General features: G+C 45.1%; 47 non-coding genes across 47 annotated transcripts; all 47 read left to right on the top strand.

Moving 5' to 3' along the window:
• The first annotated feature begins 97 nt into the window (after window positions 1–97).
• On the top strand, window positions 98–216 carry LOC145150469 (5S ribosomal RNA). Its single transcript, XR_013731293.1, has one exon. It is a non-coding gene; the product is annotated as a 5S ribosomal RNA (ribosomal RNA).
• A 221-nt stretch (window positions 217–437) lies between these two features.
• LOC145150478 (5S ribosomal RNA) lies at window positions 438–556 on the top strand. The gene has a single exon (XR_013731302.1). It is a non-coding gene; the product is annotated as a 5S ribosomal RNA (ribosomal RNA).
• A 218-nt stretch (window positions 557–774) lies between these two features.
• Window positions 775–893, top strand: LOC145145027 (5S ribosomal RNA). The gene has a single exon (XR_013726020.1). It is a non-coding gene; the product is annotated as a 5S ribosomal RNA (ribosomal RNA).
• A 218-nt stretch (window positions 894–1,111) lies between these two features.
• LOC145147137 (5S ribosomal RNA) lies at window positions 1,112–1,230 on the top strand. The gene has a single exon (XR_013728050.1). It is a non-coding gene; the product is annotated as a 5S ribosomal RNA (ribosomal RNA).
• Window positions 1,231–1,450: 220 nt separating this feature from the next.
• On the top strand, window positions 1,451–1,569 carry LOC145155256 (5S ribosomal RNA). Its single transcript, XR_013735705.1, has one exon. It is a non-coding gene; the product is annotated as a 5S ribosomal RNA (ribosomal RNA).
• Window positions 1,570–1,796: 227 nt separating this feature from the next.
• On the top strand, window positions 1,797–1,914 carry LOC145150645 (5S ribosomal RNA). The gene has a single exon (XR_013731456.1). It is a non-coding gene; the product is annotated as a 5S ribosomal RNA (ribosomal RNA).
• A 218-nt stretch (window positions 1,915–2,132) lies between these two features.
• Window positions 2,133–2,251, top strand: LOC145146809 (5S ribosomal RNA). The gene has a single exon (XR_013727736.1). It is a non-coding gene; the product is annotated as a 5S ribosomal RNA (ribosomal RNA).
• Window positions 2,252–2,470: 219 nt separating this feature from the next.
• Window positions 2,471–2,589, top strand: LOC145148931 (5S ribosomal RNA). The gene has a single exon (XR_013729794.1). It is a non-coding gene; the product is annotated as a 5S ribosomal RNA (ribosomal RNA).
• A 220-nt stretch (window positions 2,590–2,809) lies between these two features.
• On the top strand, window positions 2,810–2,928 carry LOC145147169 (5S ribosomal RNA). The gene has a single exon (XR_013728081.1). It is a non-coding gene; the product is annotated as a 5S ribosomal RNA (ribosomal RNA).
• Window positions 2,929–3,157: 229 nt separating this feature from the next.
• On the top strand, window positions 3,158–3,275 carry LOC145151263 (5S ribosomal RNA). Its single transcript, XR_013732022.1, has one exon. It is a non-coding gene; the product is annotated as a 5S ribosomal RNA (ribosomal RNA).
• A 378-nt stretch (window positions 3,276–3,653) lies between these two features.
• LOC145145480 (5S ribosomal RNA) lies at window positions 3,654–3,772 on the top strand. The gene has a single exon (XR_013726451.1). It is a non-coding gene; the product is annotated as a 5S ribosomal RNA (ribosomal RNA).
• Window positions 3,773–3,990: 218 nt separating this feature from the next.
• On the top strand, window positions 3,991–4,109 carry LOC145149605 (5S ribosomal RNA). Its single transcript, XR_013730460.1, has one exon. It is a non-coding gene; the product is annotated as a 5S ribosomal RNA (ribosomal RNA).
• A 218-nt stretch (window positions 4,110–4,327) lies between these two features.
• LOC145150468 (5S ribosomal RNA) lies at window positions 4,328–4,446 on the top strand. Its single transcript, XR_013731292.1, has one exon. It is a non-coding gene; the product is annotated as a 5S ribosomal RNA (ribosomal RNA).
• Window positions 4,447–4,665: 219 nt separating this feature from the next.
• On the top strand, window positions 4,666–4,784 carry LOC145149866 (5S ribosomal RNA). Its single transcript, XR_013730706.1, has one exon. It is a non-coding gene; the product is annotated as a 5S ribosomal RNA (ribosomal RNA).
• A 219-nt stretch (window positions 4,785–5,003) lies between these two features.
• Window positions 5,004–5,122, top strand: LOC145147134 (5S ribosomal RNA). Its single transcript, XR_013728048.1, has one exon. It is a non-coding gene; the product is annotated as a 5S ribosomal RNA (ribosomal RNA).
• Window positions 5,123–5,342: 220 nt separating this feature from the next.
• LOC145135034 (5S ribosomal RNA) lies at window positions 5,343–5,461 on the top strand. The gene has a single exon (XR_013719519.1). It is a non-coding gene; the product is annotated as a 5S ribosomal RNA (ribosomal RNA).
• Window positions 5,462–5,699: 238 nt separating this feature from the next.
• LOC145150643 (5S ribosomal RNA) lies at window positions 5,700–5,817 on the top strand. The gene has a single exon (XR_013731454.1). It is a non-coding gene; the product is annotated as a 5S ribosomal RNA (ribosomal RNA).
• Window positions 5,818–6,035: 218 nt separating this feature from the next.
• LOC145149172 (5S ribosomal RNA) lies at window positions 6,036–6,154 on the top strand. The gene has a single exon (XR_013730027.1). It is a non-coding gene; the product is annotated as a 5S ribosomal RNA (ribosomal RNA).
• A 220-nt stretch (window positions 6,155–6,374) lies between these two features.
• LOC145148972 (5S ribosomal RNA) lies at window positions 6,375–6,493 on the top strand. Its single transcript, XR_013729833.1, has one exon. It is a non-coding gene; the product is annotated as a 5S ribosomal RNA (ribosomal RNA).
• A 217-nt stretch (window positions 6,494–6,710) lies between these two features.
• LOC145150561 (5S ribosomal RNA) lies at window positions 6,711–6,829 on the top strand. The gene has a single exon (XR_013731378.1). It is a non-coding gene; the product is annotated as a 5S ribosomal RNA (ribosomal RNA).
• A 218-nt stretch (window positions 6,830–7,047) lies between these two features.
• LOC145150630 (5S ribosomal RNA) lies at window positions 7,048–7,166 on the top strand. The gene has a single exon (XR_013731441.1). It is a non-coding gene; the product is annotated as a 5S ribosomal RNA (ribosomal RNA).
• A 217-nt stretch (window positions 7,167–7,383) lies between these two features.
• LOC145145794 (5S ribosomal RNA) lies at window positions 7,384–7,502 on the top strand. The gene has a single exon (XR_013726751.1). It is a non-coding gene; the product is annotated as a 5S ribosomal RNA (ribosomal RNA).
• Window positions 7,503–7,719: 217 nt separating this feature from the next.
• Window positions 7,720–7,837, top strand: LOC145148423 (5S ribosomal RNA). Its single transcript, XR_013729308.1, has one exon. It is a non-coding gene; the product is annotated as a 5S ribosomal RNA (ribosomal RNA).
• A 218-nt stretch (window positions 7,838–8,055) lies between these two features.
• LOC145145764 (5S ribosomal RNA) lies at window positions 8,056–8,174 on the top strand. Its single transcript, XR_013726722.1, has one exon. It is a non-coding gene; the product is annotated as a 5S ribosomal RNA (ribosomal RNA).
• A 218-nt stretch (window positions 8,175–8,392) lies between these two features.
• LOC145148620 (5S ribosomal RNA) lies at window positions 8,393–8,511 on the top strand. The gene has a single exon (XR_013729496.1). It is a non-coding gene; the product is annotated as a 5S ribosomal RNA (ribosomal RNA).
• A 219-nt stretch (window positions 8,512–8,730) lies between these two features.
• LOC145148103 (5S ribosomal RNA) lies at window positions 8,731–8,849 on the top strand. Its single transcript, XR_013729002.1, has one exon. It is a non-coding gene; the product is annotated as a 5S ribosomal RNA (ribosomal RNA).
• Window positions 8,850–9,066: 217 nt separating this feature from the next.
• Window positions 9,067–9,185, top strand: LOC145148905 (5S ribosomal RNA). Its single transcript, XR_013729769.1, has one exon. It is a non-coding gene; the product is annotated as a 5S ribosomal RNA (ribosomal RNA).
• Window positions 9,186–9,405: 220 nt separating this feature from the next.
• On the top strand, window positions 9,406–9,524 carry LOC145148272 (5S ribosomal RNA). Its single transcript, XR_013729164.1, has one exon. It is a non-coding gene; the product is annotated as a 5S ribosomal RNA (ribosomal RNA).
• A 220-nt stretch (window positions 9,525–9,744) lies between these two features.
• Window positions 9,745–9,863, top strand: LOC145145096 (5S ribosomal RNA). Its single transcript, XR_013726087.1, has one exon. It is a non-coding gene; the product is annotated as a 5S ribosomal RNA (ribosomal RNA).
• Window positions 9,864–10,082: 219 nt separating this feature from the next.
• On the top strand, window positions 10,083–10,201 carry LOC145149019 (5S ribosomal RNA). The gene has a single exon (XR_013729881.1). It is a non-coding gene; the product is annotated as a 5S ribosomal RNA (ribosomal RNA).
• Window positions 10,202–10,418: 217 nt separating this feature from the next.
• Window positions 10,419–10,537, top strand: LOC145148160 (5S ribosomal RNA). Its single transcript, XR_013729058.1, has one exon. It is a non-coding gene; the product is annotated as a 5S ribosomal RNA (ribosomal RNA).
• Window positions 10,538–11,062: 525 nt separating this feature from the next.
• Window positions 11,063–11,181, top strand: LOC145146401 (5S ribosomal RNA). The gene has a single exon (XR_013727347.1). It is a non-coding gene; the product is annotated as a 5S ribosomal RNA (ribosomal RNA).
• A 217-nt stretch (window positions 11,182–11,398) lies between these two features.
• Window positions 11,399–11,517, top strand: LOC145148263 (5S ribosomal RNA). Its single transcript, XR_013729155.1, has one exon. It is a non-coding gene; the product is annotated as a 5S ribosomal RNA (ribosomal RNA).
• Window positions 11,518–11,737: 220 nt separating this feature from the next.
• On the top strand, window positions 11,738–11,856 carry LOC145147927 (5S ribosomal RNA). Its single transcript, XR_013728827.1, has one exon. It is a non-coding gene; the product is annotated as a 5S ribosomal RNA (ribosomal RNA).
• A 212-nt stretch (window positions 11,857–12,068) lies between these two features.
• LOC145147838 (5S ribosomal RNA) lies at window positions 12,069–12,187 on the top strand. Its single transcript, XR_013728727.1, has one exon. It is a non-coding gene; the product is annotated as a 5S ribosomal RNA (ribosomal RNA).
• Window positions 12,188–12,401: 214 nt separating this feature from the next.
• LOC145147926 (5S ribosomal RNA) lies at window positions 12,402–12,520 on the top strand. Its single transcript, XR_013728826.1, has one exon. It is a non-coding gene; the product is annotated as a 5S ribosomal RNA (ribosomal RNA).
• A 217-nt stretch (window positions 12,521–12,737) lies between these two features.
• On the top strand, window positions 12,738–12,856 carry LOC145147836 (5S ribosomal RNA). Its single transcript, XR_013728725.1, has one exon. It is a non-coding gene; the product is annotated as a 5S ribosomal RNA (ribosomal RNA).
• A 214-nt stretch (window positions 12,857–13,070) lies between these two features.
• Window positions 13,071–13,189, top strand: LOC145150661 (5S ribosomal RNA). The gene has a single exon (XR_013731471.1). It is a non-coding gene; the product is annotated as a 5S ribosomal RNA (ribosomal RNA).
• Window positions 13,190–13,406: 217 nt separating this feature from the next.
• LOC145143813 (5S ribosomal RNA) lies at window positions 13,407–13,525 on the top strand. Its single transcript, XR_013724848.1, has one exon. It is a non-coding gene; the product is annotated as a 5S ribosomal RNA (ribosomal RNA).
• Window positions 13,526–13,744: 219 nt separating this feature from the next.
• LOC145147018 (5S ribosomal RNA) lies at window positions 13,745–13,863 on the top strand. Its single transcript, XR_013727936.1, has one exon. It is a non-coding gene; the product is annotated as a 5S ribosomal RNA (ribosomal RNA).
• A 523-nt stretch (window positions 13,864–14,386) lies between these two features.
• On the top strand, window positions 14,387–14,505 carry LOC145149017 (5S ribosomal RNA). Its single transcript, XR_013729879.1, has one exon. It is a non-coding gene; the product is annotated as a 5S ribosomal RNA (ribosomal RNA).
• Window positions 14,506–14,722: 217 nt separating this feature from the next.
• On the top strand, window positions 14,723–14,841 carry LOC145148261 (5S ribosomal RNA). The gene has a single exon (XR_013729154.1). It is a non-coding gene; the product is annotated as a 5S ribosomal RNA (ribosomal RNA).
• Window positions 14,842–15,061: 220 nt separating this feature from the next.
• Window positions 15,062–15,180, top strand: LOC145148971 (5S ribosomal RNA). The gene has a single exon (XR_013729832.1). It is a non-coding gene; the product is annotated as a 5S ribosomal RNA (ribosomal RNA).
• Window positions 15,181–15,398: 218 nt separating this feature from the next.
• LOC145147835 (5S ribosomal RNA) lies at window positions 15,399–15,517 on the top strand. The gene has a single exon (XR_013728724.1). It is a non-coding gene; the product is annotated as a 5S ribosomal RNA (ribosomal RNA).
• Window positions 15,518–15,736: 219 nt separating this feature from the next.
• Window positions 15,737–15,855, top strand: LOC145145762 (5S ribosomal RNA). The gene has a single exon (XR_013726720.1). It is a non-coding gene; the product is annotated as a 5S ribosomal RNA (ribosomal RNA).
• Window positions 15,856–16,072: 217 nt separating this feature from the next.
• Window positions 16,073–16,191, top strand: LOC145149294 (5S ribosomal RNA). Its single transcript, XR_013730144.1, has one exon. It is a non-coding gene; the product is annotated as a 5S ribosomal RNA (ribosomal RNA).
• Window positions 16,192–16,409: 218 nt separating this feature from the next.
• LOC145151106 (5S ribosomal RNA) lies at window positions 16,410–16,528 on the top strand. The gene has a single exon (XR_013731897.1). It is a non-coding gene; the product is annotated as a 5S ribosomal RNA (ribosomal RNA).
• Window positions 16,529–26,772: the final 10,244 nt, after the last annotated feature.

Raw genomic sequence — 26,772 nt, 5'->3', positions numbered from 1 at the left:
ACCCGATCGGTCACGTGGGTCCCACGCCTCGCGTACGAAAACAAAGGAGGTTCTGCGTCTTTTAAGACATAAAAGCAATAAGCATGGATAATATTTCGGGTGCGATCATACTAGCACTAATGCACCGGATCCCATCAGAACTCTGTAGTTAAGCGTGCTTGGGGGAGAGTAGTATTAGGATGGGTTACCCCCTGGGAAGTCCTCATGTTGCACCCCACTTTTTCTTTGCCTGTTTGCGTTTTTTTAGATTTTACGTGCGTTTTTTTTTTTTGTTTCTTGCTGTTTCTATGCTCGGGTGGCCTCCGCTTCATGGTTGATGGTTTTCGTATTTTTGGAACGGACCCGATCGGTCACGTGGGTCCCACGCCTCGCGTACGAAAACAAAGGAGGTTCTACGTCTTTTAAGACATAAAAGCAATAAGCATGGATAATATTTCTGGTGCGATCATACTAGCACTAATGCACCGGATCCCGTCAGAACACCACAGTTAAGCGTGCTTGGGCGAGAGTAGTACTAGGATGGGTTACCCCCTGGGAAGTCCTCGTGTTGCACCCCTCTTTTTCGTTGCCCGTTTGCGTTTTTTTAGATTTTACGTGCGGTTTTTTTTTGTTTCTTGCTGTTTCTATGCTCGGGTGGCCTCCGCTTCATGGTTGATGGTTTTCGTTTTTTGGAACGGACCCGATCGGTCACGTGGGTCCCACGCCTCGCGTACGAAAACAAAGGAGGTTCTGCGTCTTTTAAGACATAAAAGCAATAAGCATGGATAATATTTCGGGTGCGATCATACCAGCACTAATGTACCGGATCCCATCAGATCTCTGCAGTTAAGCGTGCTTGGGCGAGAGTAGTACTAGGATGGGTGACCCCCTGGGAAGTCCTCGTGTTGCACCCCCTTTTTCGTTGCCCGTTTGCGTTTTTTTAGATTTTACGTGCGGTTTTTGTTTGTTTCTTGCTGTTTCTATGCTCGGGTGGCCTCCGCTTCATGGTTGATGGTTTTCGTATTTTTGGAACGGACCCGATCGGTCACGTGGGTCCCACGCCTCGCGTACGAAAACAAAGGAGGTTCTGCGTCTTTTAAGACATAAAAGCAATAAGCATAGATAATATTTCGGGTGCGATTATACTAGCACTAATGCACCGGATCCCATCAGAACTCCGCGGTTAAGCGTGCTTGGGCGAGAGTAGTACTAGGATGGGTGACCCCATGGGAAGTCCTCGTGTTGCACCCCCCTTTTTCGTTGCCCGTTTGCGTTTTTTTAGATTTTATGTGCAATTTTTTTTTGGTTTTTTGCTGTTTCTATGCTCGGGTGCCCTCCGCTTCATGCTTGATGGTTTTCGTATTTTTGGAACGGACCCGGTCGGTCACGTGGGTCCCACGCCTCGTGTACGAAAACAAAGGAGGTTCTGCGTCTTTTAAGACATAAAAGCAATAAGCATGGATAGTATTTCGGGTGCGATCATACCAGCACTAATGCACCGGATCCCATCAGAACTCCGCAGTTAAGCGTGCTTGGGCGAGAGTGGTACTAGGATGGGTGACCCCCTGGGAAGTCCTCGTGTTGCACCCCCTTTTTTGTTGCACGTTTGCGTTTTTTTAGATTTTACGTGCGGTTTTTTTTTGTTTTTTTTCTTTCTTGCTGTTTCTATGCTAGGGTGGCCTCCGCTTCATGGTTGCTGGTTTTCGTATTTTTGGAACGGAGCCGATCGGTCACGCGGGTCCCACGCCTCGCGTACGAAAACAAATGAGGTTCTGCGTCTTTTAAGACATAAAAGCAATAAGCATGGATAATATTGAGGGTGCGATCATACCAGCACTAATGCACCGAATCCCATCAGAACTCCGCAGTTAAGCGTGTTTGGGCGATAGTAGTACTAGGATGGGTGACCCCTGGGAAGTCCTCGTGTTGCACCCCCTTTTTCGTTGCCCGTTTGCGTTATTTTAGATTTTACGTGCGGTTTTTGTTTGTTTCTTGCTGTTTCTATGCTCGGGTGGCCTCCGCTTCATGGTTGATGGTTTTCGTATTTTTGGAACGGAACCGATCGGTCACGTGGGTCCCACGCCTTGCGTACGAAAACAAAGGAGGTTCTGCGTCTTTTAAGACATAAAAGCAATAAGCATGGATAATATTTCGGGTGCGATCATACCAGCACTAATGCACCGGATCCCATCAGAACTCCGCGGTTAAGCGTGCTTGGGCGAGAGTAGTACTAGGATGGGTGACCCCATGGGAAGTCCTCGTGTTACACCCCCCTTTTTCGTTGCCCGTTTGCGTTTTTTTAGATTTTACGTGCAATTTTTTTTGGTTTTTTGCTGTTTCTATGCTCGGGTGCCCTCCGCTTCATGCTTGATGGTTTTCGTATTTTTGGAACGGACCCGATCGGTCACGTGGGTCCCACGCCTCGCGTACGAAAACAAAGGAGGTTCTGCGTCTTTTAAGACATAAAAGCAATAAGCATGGATAATATTTCGGGTGCGATCATACCAGCACTAATGCACCGGATCCCATCAGAACTCCACAGTTAAGCGTGCTTGGGCGAGAGTAGTACTAGGATGGGTGACCCCGTTGGAAGTGCTCGTGTTGTACCCCCCTTTTTCATTGCCCGTTTGCGTTTTTTTAGATTTTACTTGCTGTTTTTTTTGTTTCTTGCTGTTTCTATGCTCGGGTGGCCTCCGCTTCATGGTTGATGGTTTTTTCGTATTTTTGGAACGGACCCGATCGGTCACGTGGGTCCCACGCCTCGCGTACGAAAACAAAGGAGGTTCTGCGTCTTTTAAGACATAAAAGCAATAAGCATGGATAGTATTTCGGGTGCGATCATATCAGCACTAATGCACCGGATCCCATCAGAACTCCGCAGTTAAGCGTGCTTGGGCGAGCGTGGTACTAGGATGGGTGACCCCCTGGGAAGTCCTCGTGTTGCACCCCCCTTTTTCGTTGCACGTTTGCGTTTTTTTAGATTTTATGTGCGGTTTTTTTTTGTTTTTTTTTCTTTCTTGCTGTTTCTATGCTACGGTGGCCTCCGCTTCATGGTTGCAGGTTTTCGTATTTTTGGAACGGAGCCGATCGGTCACGTGGGTCCCACGCCTCGCGTACGAAAACAAATGAGGTTCTGCGTCTTTTAAGACATAAAAGCAATAAGCATGAATAATATTGAGGGTGCGATCATAGCAGCACTAATGCACCGAATCCCATCAGAACTCCGCAGTTAAGCGTGTTTGGGCGATAGTAGTACTAGGATGGGTGACCCCTGGGAAGTCCTCGTGTTGCACACCCTTTTTCGTTGCCCGTTTGGGTTTTTTTTTGGATTTTACGTGCGGTTTTTGTTTGTTTCTTGCTGTTTCTATGCTCGGGTGGCCTCCGCTTCATGGTTGATGGTTTTCGTATTTTTGGAACGGAACCGATCGGTCACGTGGATCCCTCGTGTTGCACCCCCTTTTTCGTTGCCCGTTTAGGTTTTTTTAGATTTTACGTGCGGTTTTTGTTTGTTTCTTGCTGTTTCTATGCTCGGGTGGCCTCCGCTTCATGGTTGATGGTTTTCGTATTTTTGGAACGGAACCGATCGGTCACGTGGATCCCACGCCTTGCGTACGAAAACAAAGGAGGTTCTGCGTCTTTTAAGACATAAAAGAAATAAGCATGGATAATATTTCGGGTGCGATCATACCAGCACTAATGCACCGGATCCCATCAGAACTCCGCGGTTAAGCGTGCTTGGGCGAGAGTAGTACTAGGATGGGTGACCCCCTTGGAAGTCCTCGTGTTGCACCCCCTTTTTCGTTGCCAGTTTGCGTTTTTTTATATTTTACGTGCGGTTTTTTTTTGTTTTTTGCTGTTTCTATGCTCGGGTGCCCTCCGCTTCATGGTTGATGGTTTTCGTATTTTTGGAACGGGCCCGATCGGTCACGTGGGTCCCACGCCTCGCGTACGAAAACAAAGGAGGTTCTGCGTCTTTTAAGACATAAAAGCAATAAGCATGGATATTATTTCGGGTGCGATCATACCAGCACTGATGCACCGGATCCCATCAGAACTCCGCAGTTAAGCGTGCTTGGGCAAGAGTAGTACTTGGATGGGTGACCCCGTCCGAAGTCCTCGTGTTGTACCCCCCTTTTCCATTGTCCGTTTGCGTTTTTTTAGATTTTACTTGCGGTTTTTTTTGTTTCTTGCTGTTTCTATGCTCGGGTGGCCTCCCCTTCATGGTTGATGGTTTTCGTATTTTTGGAACGGACCCGATCGGTCACGTGGGTCCCACGCCTCGCGTACGAAAACAAAGGAGGTTCTGCGTCTTTTAAGACATAAAAGCAATAAGCATGGATAATATTTCGGGTGCGATCATACTAGCACTAATGCACCGGATCCCATCAGAACTCTGTAGTTAAGCGTGCTTGGGGGAGAGTAGTATTAGGATGGGTTACCCCCTGGGAAGTCCTCATGTTGCACCCCACTTTTTCTTTGCCTGTTTGCGTTTTTTTAGATTTTACGTGCGGTTTTTTTTTGTTTCTTACTGTTTCTATGCTCGGGTGGCCTCCGCTTCATGGTTGATGGTTTTCGTATTTTTAGAACGGACCCGATCGGTCACGTGGGTCCCACGCCTCGCGTACGAAAACAAAGGAGGTTCTACGTCTTTTAAGACATAAAAGCAATAAGCATGGATAATATTTCTGGTGCGATCATACCAGCACTAATGCACCGGATCCCGTCAGAACACCACAGTTAAGCGTGCTTGGGCGAGAGTAGTACTAGGATGGGTTACCCCCTGGGAAGTCCTCGTGTTGCACCCCTCTTTTTCGTTGCCCGTTTGCGTTTTTTTAGATTTTACGTGCGGTTTTTTTTTGTTTCTTGCTGTTTCTATGCTCGGGTGGCCTCCGCTTCATGGTTGATGGTTTTCGTATTTTTGGAACGGACCCGATCGGTCACGTGGGTCCCACGCCTCGCGTACGAAAACAAAGGAGGTTCTGCGTCTTTTAAGACATAAAAGCAATAAGCATAGATAATATTTCGGGTGCGATTATACTAGCACTAATGCACCGGATCCCATCAGAACTCCGCGGTTAAGCGTGCTTGGGCGAGAGTAGTACTAGGATGGGTGACCCCATGGGAAGTCCTCGTGTTGCACCCCCCTTTTTCGTTGCCCGTTTGCGTTTTTTTAGATTTTACGTGCAATTTTTTTTTGGTTTTTTGCTGTTTCTATGCTCGGGTGCCCTCCGCTTCATGCTTGATGGTTTTCGTATTTTTGGAACGGACCCGATCGGTCACGTGGGTCCCACGCCTCGTGTACGAAAACAAAGGAGGTTCTGCGTCTTTTAAGACATAAAAGCAATAAGCATGGATAGTATTTCGGGTGCGATCATACCAGCACTAATGCACCGGATCCCATCAGAACTCCGCAGTTAAGCGTGCTTGGGCGAGAGTGGTACTAGGATGGGTGACCCCTTGGGAAGTCCTCGTGTTGCACCCCCCTTTTTCGTTGCACGTTTGCGTTTTTTTAGATTTTACGTGCGGTTTTTTTTTGTTTTTTTTCTTTCTTGCTGTTTCTATGCTAGGGTGGCCTCCGCTTCATGGTTGCTGGTTTTCGTATTTTTGGAACGGAGCCGATCGGTCACGCGGGTCCCACGCCTGGCGTACGAAAACAAATGAGGTTCTGCGTCTTTTAACGTCTTTTAAGACATAAAAGCAATAAGCATGGATAATATTGAGGGTGCGATCATACCAGCACTAATGCACCGAATCCCATCAGAACTCCGCAGTTAAGCGTGTTTGGGCGATAGTAGTACTAGGATGGGTGACCCCTGGGAAGTCCTCGTGTTGCACCCCCTTTTTCGTTGCCCGTTTGCGTTATTTTAGATTTTACGTGCGGTTTTTGTTTGTTTCTTGCTGTTTCTATGCTCGGGTGGCCTCCGCTTCATGGTTGATGGTTTTCGTATTTTTGGAACGGAACCGATCGGTCACGTGGGTCCCACGCCTTGCGTACGAAAACAAAGGAGGTTCTGCGTCTTTTAAGACATAAAAGCAATAAGCATGGATAATATTTCGGGTTCGATCATACCAGCACTAATGCACCGGATCCCATCAGAACTCCGCAGTTAAGCGTGCTTGGGCAAGAGTAGTACTTGGATGGGTGACCCCGTCGGAAGTCCTCGTGTTGTACCCCCCTTTTCCATTGTCCGTTTGCGTTTTTTTTAGATTTTACTTGCGGTTTTTTTTTGTTTTTTGCTGTTTCTATGCTCGGGTGGCCTCCCCTTCATGGTTGATGGTTTTCGTATTTTTGGAACGGACCCGATCGGTCACGTGGGTCCCACGCCTCGCGTACGAAAACAAAGGAGGTTCTGCGTCTTTTAAGACATAAAAACAATAAGCATGAATAATATTTCGGGTGCGATCATACCAGCACTAATGCAGCGGATCCCATCAGAACTCCCCAGTTAAGCGTGCTTGGGCGAGAGTAGTACTAGGATGGGTTACCCCCTGGGAAGTCCTCGTGTTGCACCCCCTTTTTCGTTGCCCGTTTGCGTTTTTTTAGATTTTACGTGCAGTTTTTTTTGTTTCTTGCTGTTTCTATGCTCGGGTGGCCTCCGCTTCATGGTTGATGGTTTTCGTATTTTTGGAACGGACCCGATCGGTCACGTGGGTCCCACGACTCGCGTACGAAAACAAAGGAGGTTCTGCGTCTTTTAAGACATAAAAGCAATAAGCATGGATAATATTTCGGGTGCGATCATACTAGCACTAATGCACCGGATCCCATCAGAACTTCGCGGTTAAGCGTGCTTGGGCGAGAGTAGTATTAGGATGGGTGACCCCCTGGGAAGTCCTCATGTTGCACCCCACTTTTTCGTTGCCTGTTTGCGTTTTTTTAGATTTTACGTGCGGTTTTTTTTGTTTCTTGCTGTTTCTATGCTCGGGTGGCCTCCGCTTCATGGTTGATGGTTTTCGTATTTTTGGAACGGACCCGATCGGTCACGTGGGTCCCACGCCTCGCGTACGAAAACAAAGGAGGTTCTACGTCTTTTAAGACATAAAAGCAATAAGCATGGATAATATTTCTGGTGCGATCATACGAGCACTAATGCACCGGATCCCATCAGAACACCACAGTTAAGCGTGCTTGGGCGAGAGTAGTACTAGGATGGGTTACCCCCTGGGAAGTCCTCGTGTTGCACCCCCTTTTTCGTTGCCCGTTTGCGTTTTTTTAGATTTTACGTGCAGTTTTTTTTGTTTCTTGCTGTTTCTATGCTCGGGTGGCCTCCGCTTCATGGTTGATGGTTTTCGTATTTTTGGAACGGACCCGATCGGTCACGTGGGTCCCACGACTCGCGTACGAAAACAAAGGAGGTTCTGCGTCTTTTAAGACATAAAAGCAATAAGCATGGATAATATTTCGGGTGCAATCGTACCAGCACTAATGCACCGGATCCCATCAGAACTCCGCAGTTAAGCGTGTTTGGGCGAGAGTAGTACTAGGATGGGTGACCCCTTGGGAAGTCCTCGTGTTGCACCCCCTTTTTCGTTGCCCGTTTGCGTTTTTTTAGATTTTACGTGCGGTTTTGTTTGTTTCTTGCTGTTTCTATGCTCGGGTGGCCTCCGCTTCATGGTTGATGGTTTTCGTATTTTTGGAAAGGACCCGATCGGTCACGTGGGTCCCACGCCTCGCGTACGAAAACAAAGGAGGTTCTGTGTCTTTTAAGACATAGAAGCAATAAGCATGGATAATATTTCGGGTGCGATCATACCAGCACTAATGTACCGGATCCCATCAGATCTCCGCAGTTAAGCGTGCTTGGGCGAGAGTAGTACTAGGATGGGTGACCCTTGGGAAGTCCATGTGTTGCACCCCCCTTTTTCGTTGCCCGTTTGCGTTTTTTTAGATTTTACGTGCGGTTTTTTTTGTTTCTTGCTGTATCTACGCTCGGGTGGCCTCCGCTTCAAGGTTGATGGTTTTCGTATTTTTGGAACGGACCCGATCGGTCACGTGGGTCCTACGCCTCGCGTACGAAAACAAAGGAGGTTCTGCGTCTTTTAAGACATAAAAGCAATAAGCATGGATAATATTTCGGGTGCGATCATACCAGCACTAATGCACCGGATCCCATCAGAACTCCACAGTTAAGCGTGCTTGGGCGAGAGTAGTACTAGGATGGGTTACCCCCTGGGAAGTCCTTGTGTTGCACCCCCCTTTTTCGTTGCCCGTTTGCGTTTTTTTAGATTTTTCGTGCGTTTTTTTTTGTTTCTTGCTGTTTCTATGCTCGGGTGGCCTCCGCTTCATGGTTGATGGTTTTCGTATTTTTGGAACGGACCCGATCGGTCACGTGGGTCCCACGCCTCGCGTACGAAAACAAAGGAGGTTCTGCGTCTTTTAAGACATAAAAGCAATAAGCATGGATAATATTTCGGGTGCGATCATACCAGCACTAATGTACCGGATCGCATCAGAACTCCGCAGTGAAGCGTGCTTGGGCGAGAGTAGTACTAGGATGGGTGACCCCCTGGGAAGTCCTTGTGTTGCATCCCCCTTTTTCGTTGCCCGTTTGCGTTTTTTAGATTTTACGTGTGGTTTTTTTTTTGTTTCTTGCTGTTTCTATGCTTGGTTAGCCTCCGCTTCATGGTTGATGGCTTTCGTATTTTTGGAACGGACCCGATCGGTCACGTGGGTCCCACGCCTCGTGTATGAAAACAAAGGAGGTTCTGCGTCTTTTAAGACATAAAAGCAATAAGCATGGATAATATTTCGGGTGCGATCATACCAGCACTAATGCACCGGATCCCATCAGAACTCTACAGTTAAGCGTGCTTGGGCGAGAGTAGTACTAGGATGGGTTACCCCCTGGGAAGTCCTCGTGTTGCACCTCCTTTTTCGTTGCCCGTTTGCGTTTTTTTAGATTTTACGTGCGGTTTTTTTTGTTTCTTGTTGTTTCTATGCTCGGGTGCCCTCCACTTCATGGTTGATGGTTTTCGTATTTTTGGAACGGACCCGATCGGTCACGTGGGTCCCACGCCATGTGTACGAAAACAAAGGAGGTTCTGCGTCTTTGAAGACATAAAAGCAATAAGCATGGATAATATTTCGGGTGCGATCATACCAGCACTAATGTACCGGATCCCATCAGAACTCCGCAGTTAAGTGCGCTCGGGCGAGAGTAGTACTAGGATGGGTGACCCCCTGGGAAGTACTTGTGTTGCACCCCCCTTTTTCGTTGCCCGTTTGCGTTTTTTTAGATTTTACGTGTGGTTTTTTTTTTGTTTCTTGCTGTTTATATGCTTGGTTAGCCTCCGCTTCATGGTTGATGGTTTTCGTATTTTTGGAACGGACCCGATCGGTCACGTGGGTCCCACGCCTCGCGTACGAAAACAAAGGAGGTTCTGCGTCTTTTAAGACATAAAAGCAATAAGCATGGATAATATTTCGGGTGCGATCATACCAGCACTAATGCACCGGATCCCATCAGAACTCCATAGTTAAGCGTGCTTGGGCGAGAGTAGTACTAGGATGGGTGACCCCGTCGGAAGTCCTCGTGTTGTACCCCTCTTTTTCATTGCCTGTTTGCGTTTTTTTATATTTTACTTGCGGTTTTTTTTTTGTTTCTTGCTGTTTCTATGCTCGGGTGGCCTCCGCTTCATGGTTGATGGTTTTTGTATTTTTGGAACGGACCCGATCGGTCACGTGGGTCCCACGCCTCGCGTACGAAAACAAAGGAGGTTCTGCGTCTTTTAAGACATAAAAGCAATAAGCATGGATAATATTTCGGGTGCGATCATACCAGCACTAATGTACCGGATCCCATCAGAACTCCGCAGTTAAGTGTGCTTGGGCGAGAGTAGTACTAGGATGGGTGACCCCTTGGGAAGTCCTTGTGTTGCACCCCCTTTTTTCGTTGCCCGTTTGCGTTTTTTTAAATTTTACGTGCGGTTTTTTTTTGTTTCTTGCTGTATCTATGCTCGGGTGGCCTCCGCTTCATGGTTGATGGTTTTAGTATTTTTGGAACAGACCCGATCGGTCACGTGGGTCCCACGCCTCGCATACGAAAACAAAGGAGGTTCTGCGTCTTTTAAGACATAAAAGCAATAAGCATGAATAATATTTCGGGTGCGATCATAGCAGCACTAATGCACCGGATCCCATCAGAACTCCACAGTTAAGCGTGCTTGGGCGAGAGTAGTACTAGGATGGGTTACCCCCTGGGAAGTCCTTGTGTTGCACCCCATTTTTCGTTGCCCGTTTGCGTTTTTTTAGATTTTACGTGCGGTTTTTTTTGTTTCTTGCTGTTTCAATGCTCGGGTGGCCTCCGCTTCATGGTTGATGGTTTTCGTATTTTTGGAACGGACCCGATCGGTCACGTGGGTCCCACGCCTCGCGTACAAAAACAAAGGAGGTTCTTTGTCTTTTAAGACATAAAAGCAATAAGCATGGATAATATTTCGGGTGCGATCATACCAGCACTAATGTACCGGATCCCATCAGAACTCCGCAGTTAAGTGCGCTCGGGCGAGAGTAGTACTAGGATGGGTGACCCCCTGGGAAGTCCTTGTGTTGCACCCCCCTTTTTCGTTGCCCGTTTGCGTTTTTTTAGATTTTACGTGTGGTTTTTTTTTTGTTTCTTGCTGTTTCTATGCTTGGTTAGCCTCCGCTTCATGGATGATGGTTTTCGTATTTTTGGAACGGACCCGATCGGTCACGTGGGTCCCACGCCTCGCGTACGAAAACAAAGGAGGTTCTGCGTCTTTTAAGACATAAAAGCAATAAGCATGGATAATATTTCGGGTGCGATCATACCAGCACTAATGCAGCGGATCCCATCAGAACTCCACAGTTAAGCGTGCCTGGGAAGTCCTCGTGTTGCACCCCCCTTTTTCGTTGCCCGTTTGCGTTTTTTTAAATTTTACGTGCGGTTTTTTTTTGTTTCTTGTTGTATCTATGCTCGGGTGGCCTCCGCTTCATGGTTGATGGTTTTCGTATTTTTGGAACAGACCCGATCGGTCACGTGGGTCCCACGCCTCGCATACGAAAACAAAGGAGGTTCTGCGTCTTTTAAGACATAAAAACAATAAGCATGAATAATATTTCGGGTGCGATCATACCAGCACTAATGCACCGGATCCCATCAGAACTCCACAGTTAAGCGTGCTTGGGCGAGAGTAGTACTAGGATGGGTTACCCCTTGGGAAGTCCTTGTGTTGCACCCCATTTTTCGTTGCCCGTTTGCGTTTTTTTAGATTTTACGTGCGGTTTTTTTTGTTTGTTGCTGTTTCAATGCTCGGGTGGCCTCCGCTTCATGGTTGATGGTTTTCGTATTTTTGGAACGGACCCGATCGGTCACGTGGGTCCCACGCCTCGCGTACGAAAACAAAGGAGGTTCTTTGTCTTTTAAGACATAAAAGCAATAAGCATGGATAATATTTCGGGTGCGATCATACCAGCACTAATGTACCGGATCCCATCAGAACTCCGCAGTTAAGTGCGCTCGGGCGAGAGTAGTACTAGGATGGGTGACCCCCTGGGAATTCCTTGTGTTGCACCCCCCTTTTTCGTTGCCCGTTTGCGTTTTTTTAGTTTTTACGTGTGGTTTTTTTTTTGTTTCTTGCTGTTTCTATGCTTGGTTAGCCTCCGCTTCATGGTTGATGGTTTTCGTATTTTTGGAACGGACCCGATCGGTCACGTGGGTCCCACGCCTCGCGTACGAAAACAAAGGAGGTTCTGCGTCTTTTAAGACATAAAAGCAATAAGCATGGATAATATTTCGGGTGCGATCATACCAGCACTAATGCAGCGGATCCCATCAGAACTCCACAGTTAAGCGTGCTTGGGCGAGAGTAGTACTAGGATGGGTTACCCCCTGGGAAGTCCTCGTGTTGCACCCCCTTTTTCGTTGCCCGTTTGCGTTTTTTTAGATTTTACGTGCGGTTTTTTTTTGTTTCTTGCTGTTTCTATGCTCGGGTGGCCTCCGCTTCATGGTTGATGGTTTTCGTATTTTGGACCCGATCGGTCACGTGGGTCCCACACCTCGCGTACGAAAACAAAGGAGGTTCTGCGTCTTTTAAGACATAAAAGCAATAAGCATGGATAATATTTCGGGTGCGATCATACCAGCACTAATGTACCGGATCGCATCAGAACTCCGCAGTGAAGCGTGCTTGGGCGAGAGTAGTACTAGGATGGGTGACCCCCTGGGAAGTCCTTGTGTTGCACCCCTCTTTTTCGTTGCCCGTTTGCGTTTTTTTAGATTTTACGTGCGTTTTTTTTTTTGTTTCTTGCTGTATCTATGCTCGGGTGGCCTCCGCTTCATGGTTGATGGTTTTCGTATTTTGGACACGATCGGTCACGTGGGTCCCACACCTCGCGTACGAAAACAAAGGAGGTTCTGCGTCTTTTAAGACATAAAAGCAATAAGCATGGATAATATTTCGGGTGCGATCATACCAGCACTAATGCAGCGGATCCCATCAGAACTCCACAGTTAAGCGTGCTTGGGCGAGAGTAGTACTAGGATGGGTTACCCCCTGGGAAGTCCTCGTGTTGCACCCCCTTTTTTGTTGCCCGTTTGCGTTTTTTTAGATTTTACGTGCGGTTTTTTTTGTTTCTTGCTGTTTCTATGCTCGGGTGGCCTCCGCTTCATGGTTCATGGTTTTCGTATTTTTGGAACGGACCCGATCGGTCACGTGGGTCCCACGCCTCGCGTATGAAAACAAAGGAGGTTCTGCGTCTTTTAAGACATAAAAGCAATAAGCATGGATAATATTTCGGGTGCGATCATACCAGCACTAATGTACCGGATCGCATCAGAACTCCGCAGTGAAGCGTGCTTGGGCGAGAGTAGTACTAGGATGGGTGACCCCCTGGGAAGTCCTTGTGTTGCACCCCTCTTTTTCGTTGCCCGTTTGCGTTTTTTTAGATTTTACGTGCAGTTTTTTTTTTGTTTCTTGCTGTATCTATGCTCGGGTGGCCTCCGCTTCATGGTTGATGGTTTTCGTATTTTGGACCCGATCGGTCACGTGGGTCCCACGCCTCGTGTACGAAAACAAAGGAGGTTCTGCGTCTTTTAAGACATAAAAGCAATAAGCATGGATAATATTTCGGGTGCGATCATACCAGCACTAATGTACCGGATCCCATCAGAACTCTGCAGTTAAGCGCGCTCGGGCGAGAGTAGTACTAGGATGTGTGACCCCCTGGGAAGTCCTTGTGTTGCATCCCCCTTTTTCGTTGCCCGTTTGCGTTTTTTAGATTTTACGTGTGGTTTTTTTTGTTTCTTGCTGTTTCTATGCTTTGTTAGCCTCCGCTTCATGGTTGATGGTTTTCGTATTTTTGGAACGGACCCGATCGGTCACGTGGGTCCCACGCCTCGCGTACGAAAACAAAGGAGGTTCTGCATCTTTTAAGACATAAAAGCAATAAGCATGGATAATATTTCGGGTGCGATCATACCAGCACTAATGCACCGGATCCCATCAGAACTCCACAGTTAAGCGTGCTTGGGCGAGAGTAGTACTAGGATGGGTTACCCCCTGGGAAGTCCTCGTGTTGCACCCCCCTTTTTCGTTGCCCGTTTGCGTTTTTTTAGATTTTACGTGCGGTTTTTGTTTGTTTCTTGCTGTTTCTATGCTCGGGTGGCCTCCGCTTTATGGTTGATGGTTTTCATATTTTTGGAACGGACCCGATCGGTCACGTGGGTCCCACGCCTCGCGTACGAAAACAAAGGAGGTTATGCGTCTTTTAAGACATAAAAGCAATAAACATGGATAATATTTCGGGTGCGATCATACCAGCACTAATGTACCGGATCCCATCAGAACTCCGCAGTTAAGCGCGCTCGGGCGAGAGTAGTACTAGGATGGGTGACCCCCTGGGAAGTCCTTGTGTTGCACCCCCCTTTTTCGTTGCCCGTTTGCGTTTTTTTAGATTTTACTTGTGATTTTTTTTGTTTCTTGCTGTTTCTATGCTTGGTTAGCCTCCGCTTCATGGTTGATTTTTTTCGTATTTTTGGAACGGACCCGATCGGTCACGTGGGTCCCACGCCTCGCGTACGAAAACAAAGGAGGTTCTGTGTCTTTTAAGACATAAAAGCAATAAGCATGGATAATATTTCGGGTGCGATCATACCAGCACTAATGCAGCGGATCCCATCAGAACTCCACAGTTAAGCGTGCCTGGGAAGTCCTCGTGTTGCACCCCCCTTTTTCGTTGCCCGTTTGCGTTTTTTTAAATTTTACGTGCGGTTTTTTTTTGTTTCTTGCTGTATCTATGCTCGGGTGGCCTCCGCTTTATAGTTGATGGTTTTCGTATTTTTGGAACAGACCCGATCGGTCACGTGGGTCCCACGCCTCGCATACGAAAACAAAGGAGGTTCTGCGTCTTTTAAGACATAAAAACAATAAGCATGAATAATATTTCGGGTGCGATCATACCAGCACTAATGCACCGGATCCCATCAGAACTCCACAATTAAGCGTGCTTGGGCGAGAGTAGTACTAGGATGGGTTACCCCTTGGGAAGTCCTTGTGTTGCACCCCATTTTTCGTTGCCCGTTTGCGTTTTTTTAGATTTTACGTGCGGTTTTTTTTGTTTCTTGCTGTTTCAATGCTCGGGTGGCCTCCGCTTCATGGTTGATGGTTTTCGTATTTTTGGAACGGACCCGATCGGTCACGTGGGTCCCACGCCTCGCGTACGAAAACAAAGGAGGTTCTTTGTCTTTTAAGACATAAAAGCAATAAGCATGGATAATATTTCGGGTGCGATCATACCAGCACTAATGTACCGGATCCCATCAGAACTCCGCAGTTAAGTGCGCTCGGGCGAGAGTAGTACTAGGATGGGTGACCCCCTGGGAATTCCTTGTGTTGCACCCCCCTTTTTCGTTGCCCGTTTGCGTTTTTTTAGTTTTTACGTGTGGTTTTTTTTTTGTTTCTTGCTGTTTCTATGCTTGGTTAGCCTCCGCTTCATGGTTGATGGTTTTCGTATTTTTGGAACGGACCCGATCGGTCACGTGGGTCCCACGCCTCGCGTACGAAAACAAAGGAGGTTCTGCGTCTTTTAAGACATAAAAGCAATAAGCATGGATAATATTTCGGGTGCGATCATACCAGCACTAATGCAGCGGATCCCATCAGAACTCCCCAGTTAAGCGTGCTTGGGCGAGAGTAGTACTAGGATGGGTTACCCCCTGGGAAGTCCTCGTGTTGCACCCCCCTTTTTCGTTGCCCGTTTGCGTTTTTTTAGATTTTACGTGCGGTTTTTTTTGTTTCTTGCTGTTTCTATGCTCGGGTGGCCTCCGCTTCATGGTTGATGGTTTTCGTATTTTTGGAACGGACCCGATCGGTCACGTGGGTCCCACGCCTCGCGTATGAAAACAAAGGAGGTTCCGCGTCTTTTAAGACATAAAAGCAATAAGCATGGATAATATTTCGGGTGCGATCATACCAGCACTAATGTACCGGATCGCATCAGAACTCCGCAGTGAAGCGTGCTTGGGCGAGAGTAGTACTAGGATGGGTGACCCCCTGGGAAGTCCTTGTGTTGCACCCCTCTTTTTCGTTGCCCGTTTGCGTTTTTTTAGATTTTACGTGCGGTTTTTTTTTGTTTCTTGCTGTATCTATGCTCGGGTGGCCTCCGCTTCATGGTTGATGGTTTTCGTATTTTTGGAACGGACCCGATCGGTTACGTGGGTCCCACGCCTCGCGTACGAAAACAAAGGAGGTTCTGCGTCTTTTAAGACATAAAAGCAATAAGCATGAATAATATTTCGGGTGCGATCATACCAGCACTAATGCACCGGATCCCATCAGAACTCCACAGTTAAGCGTGCTTGGGCGAGAGTAGTACTAGGATGGGTTACCCCCTGGGAAGTCCTTGTGTTGCACCCCATTTTTCGTTGCCCGTTTGCGTTTTTTTAGATTTTACGTGCGGTTTTTTTTGTTTCTTGCTGTTTCAATGCTCGGGTGGCCTCCGCTTCATGGTTGATGGTTTTCGTATTTTTGGAACGGACCCGATCGGTCACGTGGGTCCCACGCCTCGCGTACAAAAACAAAGGAGGTTCTGCGTCTTTTAAGACATAAAAGCAATAAGCATGGATAATATTTCGGGTGCGATCATACCAGCACTAATGTACCGGATCCCATAAGAACTCCACAGTTAAGCGTGCTTGGGCGAGAGTAGTACTAGGATGGGTTACCCCATGGGAAGTCCTCGTGTTGCACACCCCTTTTTCGTTGCCCGTTTGCGTTGTTTTAGATTTTACGTGCGGTTTTTTTTGTTTCTTGCTGTTTCTATGCTCGGGTGGCCTCCGCTTCATGGTTGATGGTTTTCGTATTTTTGGAACAAACCCGATCGGTCACGTGGGTCCCACGCTTCGCGTACGAAAACAAATGAGGTTCTGCGTCTTTTAAGACATAAAAACAATAAGCATGGATAATATTTCGGGTGCGATCGTACCAGCAGTAGTGCATCGGATCCCATTAGAATTCCGCAGTTAAGCGTGCTTGTGCGAGAGTAGTACTAGGATGGGTGACCCCCTGGGAAGTCCTCGTGTTGCACCCCCCTTTTTCGTTGTCCGTTTGCGTTTTTTTAGATTTTACGTGCGGTTTTTTTTGTTTCTTGCTGTTTCTATGCTTGGTTAGCCTCCGCTTCATGGTTGTTGTTTTTCGTATTTTTGGAACGGACCCGATCGGTCACGTGGGTCCCACGCCTCGCGTACGAAAACAAAGGAGGTTCTGCGTCTTTTAAGACATAAAAACAATAAGTGAACAAATGATAATAAAAAATTGAAAATGATTTGGAAGAATAAGGAAATCCAAAGATTTGAACATGGGATCTGTAAGATACTTCGAATCATTAAAAGCAAAATGACCAATTAATCTACAACTATACTTTTGAGTTTGTTTTGAATCAATATCTTACAACGTGTTGATAAATAAAGAATAATCCTGTTTCAGAAGATGTTTGACCCACTTTTGACATTCATACATATAAGGCCTCCAAAATTTAAAAATGTAAAATTATCATTTTCTATTAAAACCTACGATCGGTCAAAGTCCTTTTAAGAGTCAACATTAGTGAAAATTCTATAAATTGAATGCCCTAGAGGCCGATTTTCGATTTTGTTTTTTGGCCAAACCGCCTTGGGCAGTTTGCCATGACGTAGATCTCGAAAAAATACGCAAATTTAAAAAAAAACCGCTCCTCGATCCGAGGTCCGAGTCAAAAGATATACCTTTTCAAAGTTTGAAATAAAAACACATAACTTTCTATACATATAACCTTGTTTCCTTGTAAGTAAATGTAGATACCTAAAGTTGAAGTTACGATCAGTCCAACATTTTCATTTTAGTGTGCCTTCTAACCTTTGAATTTATTATTTATCATCCACACCTTAATCTATCAGTTTCGTTTAAACGGAAACCCTTGATTTTTGTCTACATCATAATAAGCTAATAACTTAATAATTCAATGTATAATTTAAATATTCTTAATGTGAACTCCATAGCTATCGTCCGACACTCCGACTTATCTTTCCTGCTACTCATGCATCTATCCGACTACTCCACCAAGGTTACAACACTTTGTCTGATACTAGATCCTTGAGAATAAATCCAATTATAAAATAATTAGGCAATAAGCCTACTGGATAAAGTATGACCTCGTATTCCTGTAGTAAGCTAGGACGAAAAGGAGAGGCTATATAGTAAGCTGTTCCATAAAACTCATTATCATGGAAAAGAAACATTGCTTGACTTTCTCCTACTTGTAATGCATACATGTTGTGAATTCAAGTTCAACATGGCATCCATCTCTCTGCTCGTGTAATATTGTATGCTGGGCAGTAGCCTACATAGTTACAACTTACAAGTAGGAGAACTAATGTAATACGTATATACATACTTACACATAAACATACAAAATACATATATTGATTTCTAAAATTTATAATTATAACTCTTGACTTTTATTTAGCTAACCATTTTATAGAATATATGAATATTTTAAACATATACATATATACTTTCAATAGTATATCTTCATTATTGCTAATAGTTTATTAATGTTTCCATATGTTTGTTGTTTTGTTTGCAATAAGTATTAGGGCTTTAAGGCGTTGGCAAGAAGAATTTTATTAAACGACAACAACCAGCAAGATTAACAATTACAGGTATCGGGGTAGCCGAATTTAATCAGGCTAAGGATGAAAATTAACATCTCATTAACGCAATCAGAGGGGCCACAAGAAGGACCATTTTCCGAGTTTGACAGCAGCAGGACCGGTGGTAGCACCTGCTCCTGCGACTCTACGGATCACTGATGGCCGCCAGGGCAAGGCGGAGTCGCCTGTGGCGAGGAGCATGTCTTTTCAGCTGGCAGTCGAGGAGGCTTGCGCAACACCTGATGTTGTGACGGGTATGCATCTTCTCCTTAACTCGTTATTTTTGTTGATTTCTCTGCTTATATTTGTGTGTTTTATTTTAGGATTGTTCCTTGTGAACGATATTTCCGCATTGGTATTGTTTGATTCGGGGGCTACCCGATCGTATATATCGCTTGTGCTTAGCAGGAGGTTTGCTGGAGCTCTGGGGGAGTTGGATTGTCCTTTAGACGTTGAGATTGCAGATGATCGATCTGTTCGGGTAGCGAGAGTTCATCGGGATTGTGTTCTTCAGATGTTCAGTGAGCAGTATCCGATTGATTTGGTTCTCATTCCTTTGCACGGGAACAAGGTTATCGTGGGTATGGGCTGGTTGAGCCCCAATGGGGCGATGATCGATTGTGAGCATCAGTTAGCTCATATTCGAACCTCAACTGGGGGAGACTTAGTGGTTCAAGGAGAGAGAGCTCAACGTGGGCCAATTTTATGTTCAACAGAGGGCCAGACGCTATCTACATCAGGGATGTTCCGGATATGTCGCCTATGTTATGGATACCTGGGATAAAGGTAGGGTGATCATGGATGATGTGCCGATTGTGTGGGAGTACCCGAATGTGTTTTCTGAAGATTTGTGTGGGGTGCCTCCGGAGAGGCACATATAGTTCAGGATTGACCTGGTTTCGGGTGCGGCTTTGATAGCCAAGGCACCGTATCGGTTGTCTCCTCCTGAGATGCAGGAGTTGTTTACACAGCTGCAGGAGCTGTTAGACAAGGGATTCACTCGTCTGAGCAGTTCACCATCGGGAGCATCGATCATGTTTGTGAAGAAGAAGGATGGGTCTCATTGGATGTGTATTGACTACCGGGAGCTGAATAAGCTAATGGTGAAGAACCGTTATCCACTCTCGAGGATTGACTATTTGTTCGACCAACTTCAGGGAGCATCTTGGTTTTCCAAGATTGATTTGTTCGACTTGCGGGAGGGTGTTGAGGACTTCATGGTTTATTGTGATGCGTCGATCACAGGTTTGGGTGCAGTTCTGATGCAAAGGGGTCGCGTGATTGCTTACACTTCGAGGCAATTGAAGACTCATGAGGCAAACTATCTGACGCATGATTTGGAGCTGGAGGCTGTGGTTTTCGCCCTCAAGATTTGGCGACATAACCTTTATGGGGTCCGTTGTACTACTTACACAGATCACAAGAACCTGAGGTATCTGATGGATCAACCAAATCTGAACATGAGGCACCGCCGGTGGTTGGATGTGGTGAAAGATTATGACTGTGAGATCCTTTACCATCCAGGGAAGGCCAATGCTCTTAGCCGCAATGCGGTCGCGACTCCGATCAGGAATATTTTCTTAAGGATGACCGTGATTACTCCGCTTTTGGAGCGGATTCGTGAGGCTCAGATCGAGGCTATGAAGGAAGAGCACCAAAAGAGTGGGTCAGGTGGCTTCCTTTGATTATGATAGCCGAGGGTTTTTGACTCTTCATCGGAGAGTATGGGTTCTGTATTGGGGTGGTGTGTATAAGTGTGACAACCCGAAAATTCTTGCCTTGTAAAGTCCAACCATTCAACTCAACTGAGTGTCAGACTCATTTCTCATGAGTTCTAGCCTTGGTAAGGGTCATTCTAAGGAGTTTTAAGCCTAGTACACTTAAGAATGGGTGTTAGAATGTACCTGCTAGAGTCATTATGCAACATTCAAGCCTAAGCACCACCAAAAAGGTGTTCACGGCCATGACACATGAGTTTACGGCCATAAAGTCAAGGCTGGCCGTAAACTCCCCTATAAGTCTCCTTCCCTTCACTTTTCCTTCATTCTTACACTTTCACCTCAAGAACACTTGAGTTCTCTCTCAAGTATCATCGAGATTTTCATTTCTGATCTTCAAAAAGTAAGTGATTCTTCCCTCTAGTTGTTGATTATCCTTCTTACTCATGAATCACCCTTTGATTTCATCCATGGAAATCAACTTTTTGCTAGATCTTCATCTTTCACCAAGAACACCAAGAACACACACTTGTTCTTGGTGGCCGTAAACTCGTCTAAGGCCCTCAAAAGTGTGAGTATTCCATCTATCATCTAGTTAGACATGTTATTCACTAGATCATAGCCTTGAAACAACAATCTAGGCATATTTACCAAGAGTTTACGGCCATGGAATCTCCCTTGGCCGTAAACCCTAATTATGGCCAAGTATTGAGCCCTAAACACTTCTAGACACTAGCTATCCTTCGGGACACATGAACCTTTGAGAACCCTTCCCTTTAAGACCCAAAAAGACACCATTTTGAGAGTTTACGGCCATAGACTTTTGGTGTGGCCGTAAACACCTCAACACCTCCTAAAAGGTTAGTTTTGCTCACCCTCTTGTAGAGCAATAGTCCCTCAAGCTTCCCTACCATTCAAACACCCTCTTATGCACCTTTTACCATGAGTTTACGACCCAAAGCTCCATGGCCGTAAACCCATGGCCGTAAACACCAAATGATGGCCTTAAACATCCCTTAGATGAATCACATGTGATTCTAACACTTGGTCCAAGTGTTTCCTAGTCCCTAAAGGTGTTTCCTTGCATGTGGTTGCTTCTAAACACTATATTCATGCCAATATATGTCATTTAGGACTTGTTGTGTCTCGGGACTTCATTCGTGGAACTTCTCATCCTTACGTGCATATTCGTTGAATCACCCACATAAGGTAAGTTCATACCCCTATAATGAATCTTTTAATTGTTTTAAATGCTTTTAGGGGGGGGGGGGGGAATACAAGTTGAACACAATGATAATTGTGTAATTGTTTGTTATAAACATCTTTCAAAAGATTGCTTAAATCTTTTATAAGTGATCACAACATTTCAAAAACTCTTTTAAAGTTATGTTACTTTATAGTTTAATAAAACTCCATTTTAAAGTACAAGCATAACTTAGTAGTAAAATGAGTCTTTTCAATAACAGTTCAAGTAAAATACTAGTAAACTATAAGGGGTATAGTTTAGGGGTTCAGTTCACACTAGATACTAGAGCATACTATAAAGAGAAACAGGGAGGTAGAAACAATACGCGATAACAAAGATAATATACTAAGATACTATAACAGAAAGAGCATACTAAGATACTATAACAGAAAGAGCATACTAAGATACTATAACAGAACGAACTTACTAAGATGCTATAGCATAGAACAACTACAGGATCTAAGCATACCAATGAATCACTAACTCATTGTTCTAAACAAAAGGTGATAGTTAATTTGGGTATACATGATCGTATAACTTTAATGTGAGCCTACTTCACGGCTCAACAACTGGTTTGCTAAAGTCGCGTTTGGTTCCCAGAATCTCTTGCAGGGAGAGCGTATAGTATGGGGATTATTCATCACATTATGACCTTAATAAATCAATTACGTTTTAAGGTAATCAGTACGTCAGGATGTCAATTCAAAAGACAACTGTGTACTTATACTTTCCCATTACTTTCATTTTGTGACAGTTCCACTTGAAAGTTAATGCAAACTATTTTCGAGTCAAGATAGTTATAAACCAAGGAAAAACTTACATTTTACAAACGACAACCAGAACAGTCGAGTCTAGTACATTCAGTAGAAAGGGGGCCTATAATGCTAACTTTATGATTCCTTAGTGTATGCATCCAGGGATATATATTAATCGGGTCCGACAAGTAGTAGGATGTGCGCTTTCCGCTTCATTTCCTGTTCCTTGTTTAGTTGTGGGCTTAGAGCAGATTCACCCAGCCTACTATCTATCCGATCTTAGCTATATATATGTGCTGTATACATCAAGTAATCATAAGGGGTACCAGGTATGGGCCAGGTCATAGGACATTAATTCAATGCACAATTTTCTAGTACAAAACATACTTTTCAAATAGAACTTTGATAAACAAAACTAGAAACTTACCAGTAAAGGGTTTAATCCATTTTATTAAACCAGTATAACTTAAAGGACCTTAGGTGGTTAATTCTATAATACCTTAGTTTATACATCAGGGTTATATATAATTAATACCCGATAGGTAGTTGGATGTGTGCCTTCCGCCTCATTCCCTGTTCCTTGTTTGATTGTGGGCTTAGGGCAGATTCACACAATTAGCTATCTGTTCGATATTAGATTATATATAGCTAGTATAAACTAAGTGATTATAGAAGGAACCACTGTGGTTACCATTTTAATTATAAGAAATAAGGGTTTTCTTAAAGAATCTTTTCATCAAATATAAAGGAACTATTACAGTTAACTCCGTGAGTACCAAGTGAATACGCCAGGGTTATATACAACAATGATCTAACAAACAATGAGATGTGTGTCTTCCGCCTCATTTCCTGTTCCTTGTTTGGTTGTGGGCTTAGGGCAGATACACACAACCGATTGTTTGTTTACTCTGGCTTTTATATAACTTGTATCCATTTAGTACTCATAGAAAGAATTGTAGAGTCATTTTTACTTATCTTTCATCAAAGCAGGAAATATTGGATTTTCTGGAGGAACATGCGAACTTTTCTAAACAGAACTTACAAACCTACTACAACTTACTTAAAACTTACTTACATCACTAAAATCTTATGAACTCACCAGCTTAAATGCTGATCTACGCTTTCAAAATAACTTGTATTCTCAGGAGACCAGTAGACATGTACGCGCACTGGGATTCAGAAGATGGAGCAGTATAGCTTCATGTCTTTTTGTTATTTGCTTTGTAGTCTATATTGTGTGAATCATACTTTGTAAACACTTTCTTTCTAATGAAATGGTTGTTTATTACTTTGCTTACTATGATGCATGTCTTGTGATACTTAACATGACGTCCTCCACCCCAGAACGTTTCCGCCGTTCCGGTTTTGGGGTGTGACAATAAGGTTCTGATGGAGGAGGCGCATAAATCAAGGTTCTCTATTCATCCCAGGGCAACACATATATATATATATATATATATATATATATATATATATATATATATATATGTATATATAGATATCTTCGTCCTAATTATTGGTGGCCCTGTATGAAGAGGGATGTAGCTTGGTATGTGGAGGGGTGCTTGACTTGCAAGAAAGTCAAGGCCAAGTATCAGCGACCTCATGACAAGATGCAGCCGTTGGATATTCCAGTGTGGAAATGGGAGGAGATTACCATGGATTTCATTACAAAGTTTCTAGACTGCGCGCAGAGCGTATTCGATTTGGGTTATCGTGGATCGATTGACCAAGATCTCACATTTGATCCCGATTCAGGAGAGTATCTCTGCGGAGAAGTTGGCTAAGGTATACATCAGGGAGGTCGTAACACGTCATGGGGTGCCGGTTTTGGTGGTTTCAGACAGGGACGTATGGTTCACTTCCAGATTTTGGAAGAGATTCCACGACGAGTTGGGTACTCGTCTCCATTTCAGCACGACATTCCATCCGCAGACTGACGGTCAGAGCAAGTGGACTATTCAAACATTGGAGGATATGTGTAACATCCCGAAATTCAGGTGCATCTCTTATACCCTTCTTCTTTTCCAAGTTGTCAAGTTTGGCCCTTAAAGGAAATATTAAAGCAAATGAGTACGCTGGGCGCACTGAAGAGTACGCTGCGCGTACTCATGCGCTTAATTTGGACGCGGACTCGCCTAGGTACGCTGGGCGTACCCAAGGTTACGCCGGGCGTAACCGGCCCAGATGCAAACCATAAATTGTGGCTTGTGCACTATAAAAGGAATGTTAAGGCCTTATCCTCAGCCACCATTTCAGAGAGTGAAACCCTAATAGAGAGCTACCCTTCGTTCCTAGCTTGTGTGTGTGTGTTCTAAGCTTCAAAGTGTCATTTCAAGGTGGTGAAAGAGAAGAGGAGGCCATTTTAGGAGCTAGAAGTTGGTGGACAAGAGTAGATCTGAGTTCTACAGAGGTTGGAGCTTCTTCCTGAGGTAAAAAGCTCAAAGCTTTCCTTGTCACTTGTGATTTGTGTTTCTTGGACCAACTTTTAGGGTTTTTGGTCCCAAGGTGGAGACTTTATGAGCAAATGGTCTCCATAAGCCTAGATCTGCTATATTTCAGAGTAAAATGAGTTGTAGGTTCATAAAAATCCAATCTTGGACGTGAATATTGAGCCATGCATGAGATCTAGACCTTATGAGGAAGAGGGAAAGGTGTTAAAGTGATTAGGGACCTTTACAGCCATGCAAAGGCTTAAAGGTCTCGACTTTATGGATTAAGTGGTCTTAGAGAAGTTAGATCTGGAGTTTGAGTTTATGTATTAACCATTTAAGACCAAAATCCATGAATGCATGAAACTGAGACTTACGCTGGGCGTAAATCTCAGTACGCGCAGCGTAAGGGTCTGAGACGCCGATTCTGGATCGTCGGAGTACGCCCAGCGTACAAGAGCTGGTACGCGTCGCGTACTGCCCCTGTTGACTTTCGTTGACTTTTAGAGTTTTGGTCAACATTTGGACTTTTGGGTCAGGGAGGGGTAACATGGTCTTTTAACCTTCTGTGGGATTGTAGGAAGGGATGTGATCTAGTCTTTGAGAGCCATTATTTATTCGAGAGTACTGTTTATGTGTTTAGGCGGGGACTAGATCAGTGTTTTCGTGTGCGAGATTATCCGAGATACCCGAGATGAGTCTTCTCACTATACATTACCTAGAGTGGTATTTATGTGTAGACGAGAGGGTCTTGTGTGCTATGTGTATGTATGAGATTATATGCATTGTGTTATATGTATGCTATGTGTTGAACAGACCGGGTCGGAGGGCCCAACGATATAGACCGGACCGAAGGGTCCAACGACATAGACTGGACCGAAGGGTCCGACGAGCTATGACCGGACCAGAGGGTCCAACGAGCTACGGGACTGGGGGGTCCCGCTGAGACACATCGACCGAAGGGTCGTATTATAGCCTCGAGTGGCGTATGTGTTGTATGTGGTATTTTGGGGAACTCACTAAGCATTTATGCTTACAGTTGTTGTGTTATGTGTTTCAGGTACTAGCGAGGATCGCGGGAAGGCGCCGACATGATCCGTACACACTGAGAGGATTTATGTATTTGAGGATCTTGGGAATCGTTATTGTGATAACACGTGATACATTGGAATACTATGATATTTTATGAATGAAAGCATGTTTTTAAAATGAAAAATTGTTTTGGAAATTTACGTCATTACCAGTTGGTATCAGAGCCTTGGTTTGAGGGATTCGGGTGCATCTTCGGATGAATCTGAACTCAAACTGAGGAATTGAGAAAGTTTTCATAAAATAAACAATTTTTCTAAGAGAGTAAAAGATTTTGAGAAAAGTAGAACGGAGCAGTGTGTACGATCAGCCAGCGCCTGAACGATGATTTCCCAAAATACCCTTACATTATGTGTTATGAGATATGTTATGATATGATATGCATGCTCGAGTAGGCTAGGTGTTCTTATTAGGACGAGAGTGGCCTGATCTGTAATGCCTTAGCCTAGGAGTTACTGCTACTATGAGATGCTTCGAGAGTAAGTAGGTAGCAGCGAGGAACTTATGAGTGGTCTACTAGAGAGTAGCCTAAGTTTAGTGAGATATAGTGTACTTGTGATCTGGGATCCTAGGAGGAGGACTTGGGCTGAATACCGATGCGCTGTGGAAGGTAGTATAAGGGCCTGTACTACTGGAAACACCGGATCGGTGAGCAGTCCAAGTAAGAATCCTCAGGGTACTAAAGAACAAGTAGGGTTGAGTATCGAGTGCGAGTATACTCGAACGAGTCTCTGATTCTTTTGTGTTGTGTTTCAGAGACATCATGGTTGGGACGCGCCACCACCCAGGAGGCAGTGGTACCAGTGGTACCAGCGATGAGGAGATTCGTAAGTTGATTCACGAGGAGGTGGCTGCGGCCATTCGAGCTGAGAAACCAGAGATGTTCGGGTCTATCAAGACCACGCTGATCGAGACTTTTGATGAGCGGTACGCTGCTCTTACTGAGGCTGCTGTTGCTGCGGCCACCGCAACCGTCGCTGCTGCCAGGCCGCAGGGGGTGACTCGTTGTTGTACCGAGAGTTCAGCAACACGAAGCCACCAGAGTTTGATGGGACGCAGGACCCGATTGCTGCGATGAGGTGGATTTCTGATATCGAGGGATGCTTCTACACCTGCTCGTGTCCGGAGCATCCGAGGGTTAGGTTTGCGCTGAACCAGCTTCGCTTGGGAGCGAAGGACTGGTGGAAGTTTGTGACGGCAGACTTCATTACGGCAGAGCTTACTGCGGTGACCTGGGAGAGGTTCACCACGATGTTTCGAGATGAGTATGTTCCCCCTGTGGAGAGGGAACGTCTGGCCCAGGAGTTCTTATCCCTCAAGCAGGGAACTGAGTCTGTGACGGTGATTACGAGGATGTTTCACGAGAGGGCGTTGTTTTGCCCTGAGCACGTGTCGACTGAGCAG

This window comes from Lactuca virosa, chromosome 1 (genome assembly GCF_052849685.1).
Source record: "Lactuca virosa cultivar CGN04683 chromosome 1, Lactuca_virosa_CGN04683_v6, whole genome shotgun sequence".
Taxonomy (NCBI): Eukaryota; Viridiplantae; Streptophyta; class Magnoliopsida; order Asterales; family Asteraceae; genus Lactuca; species Lactuca virosa.
The sequence above is the reverse complement of the archived record's forward strand: the minus strand, read 5'-3'. Positions and strand labels throughout refer to the sequence as shown.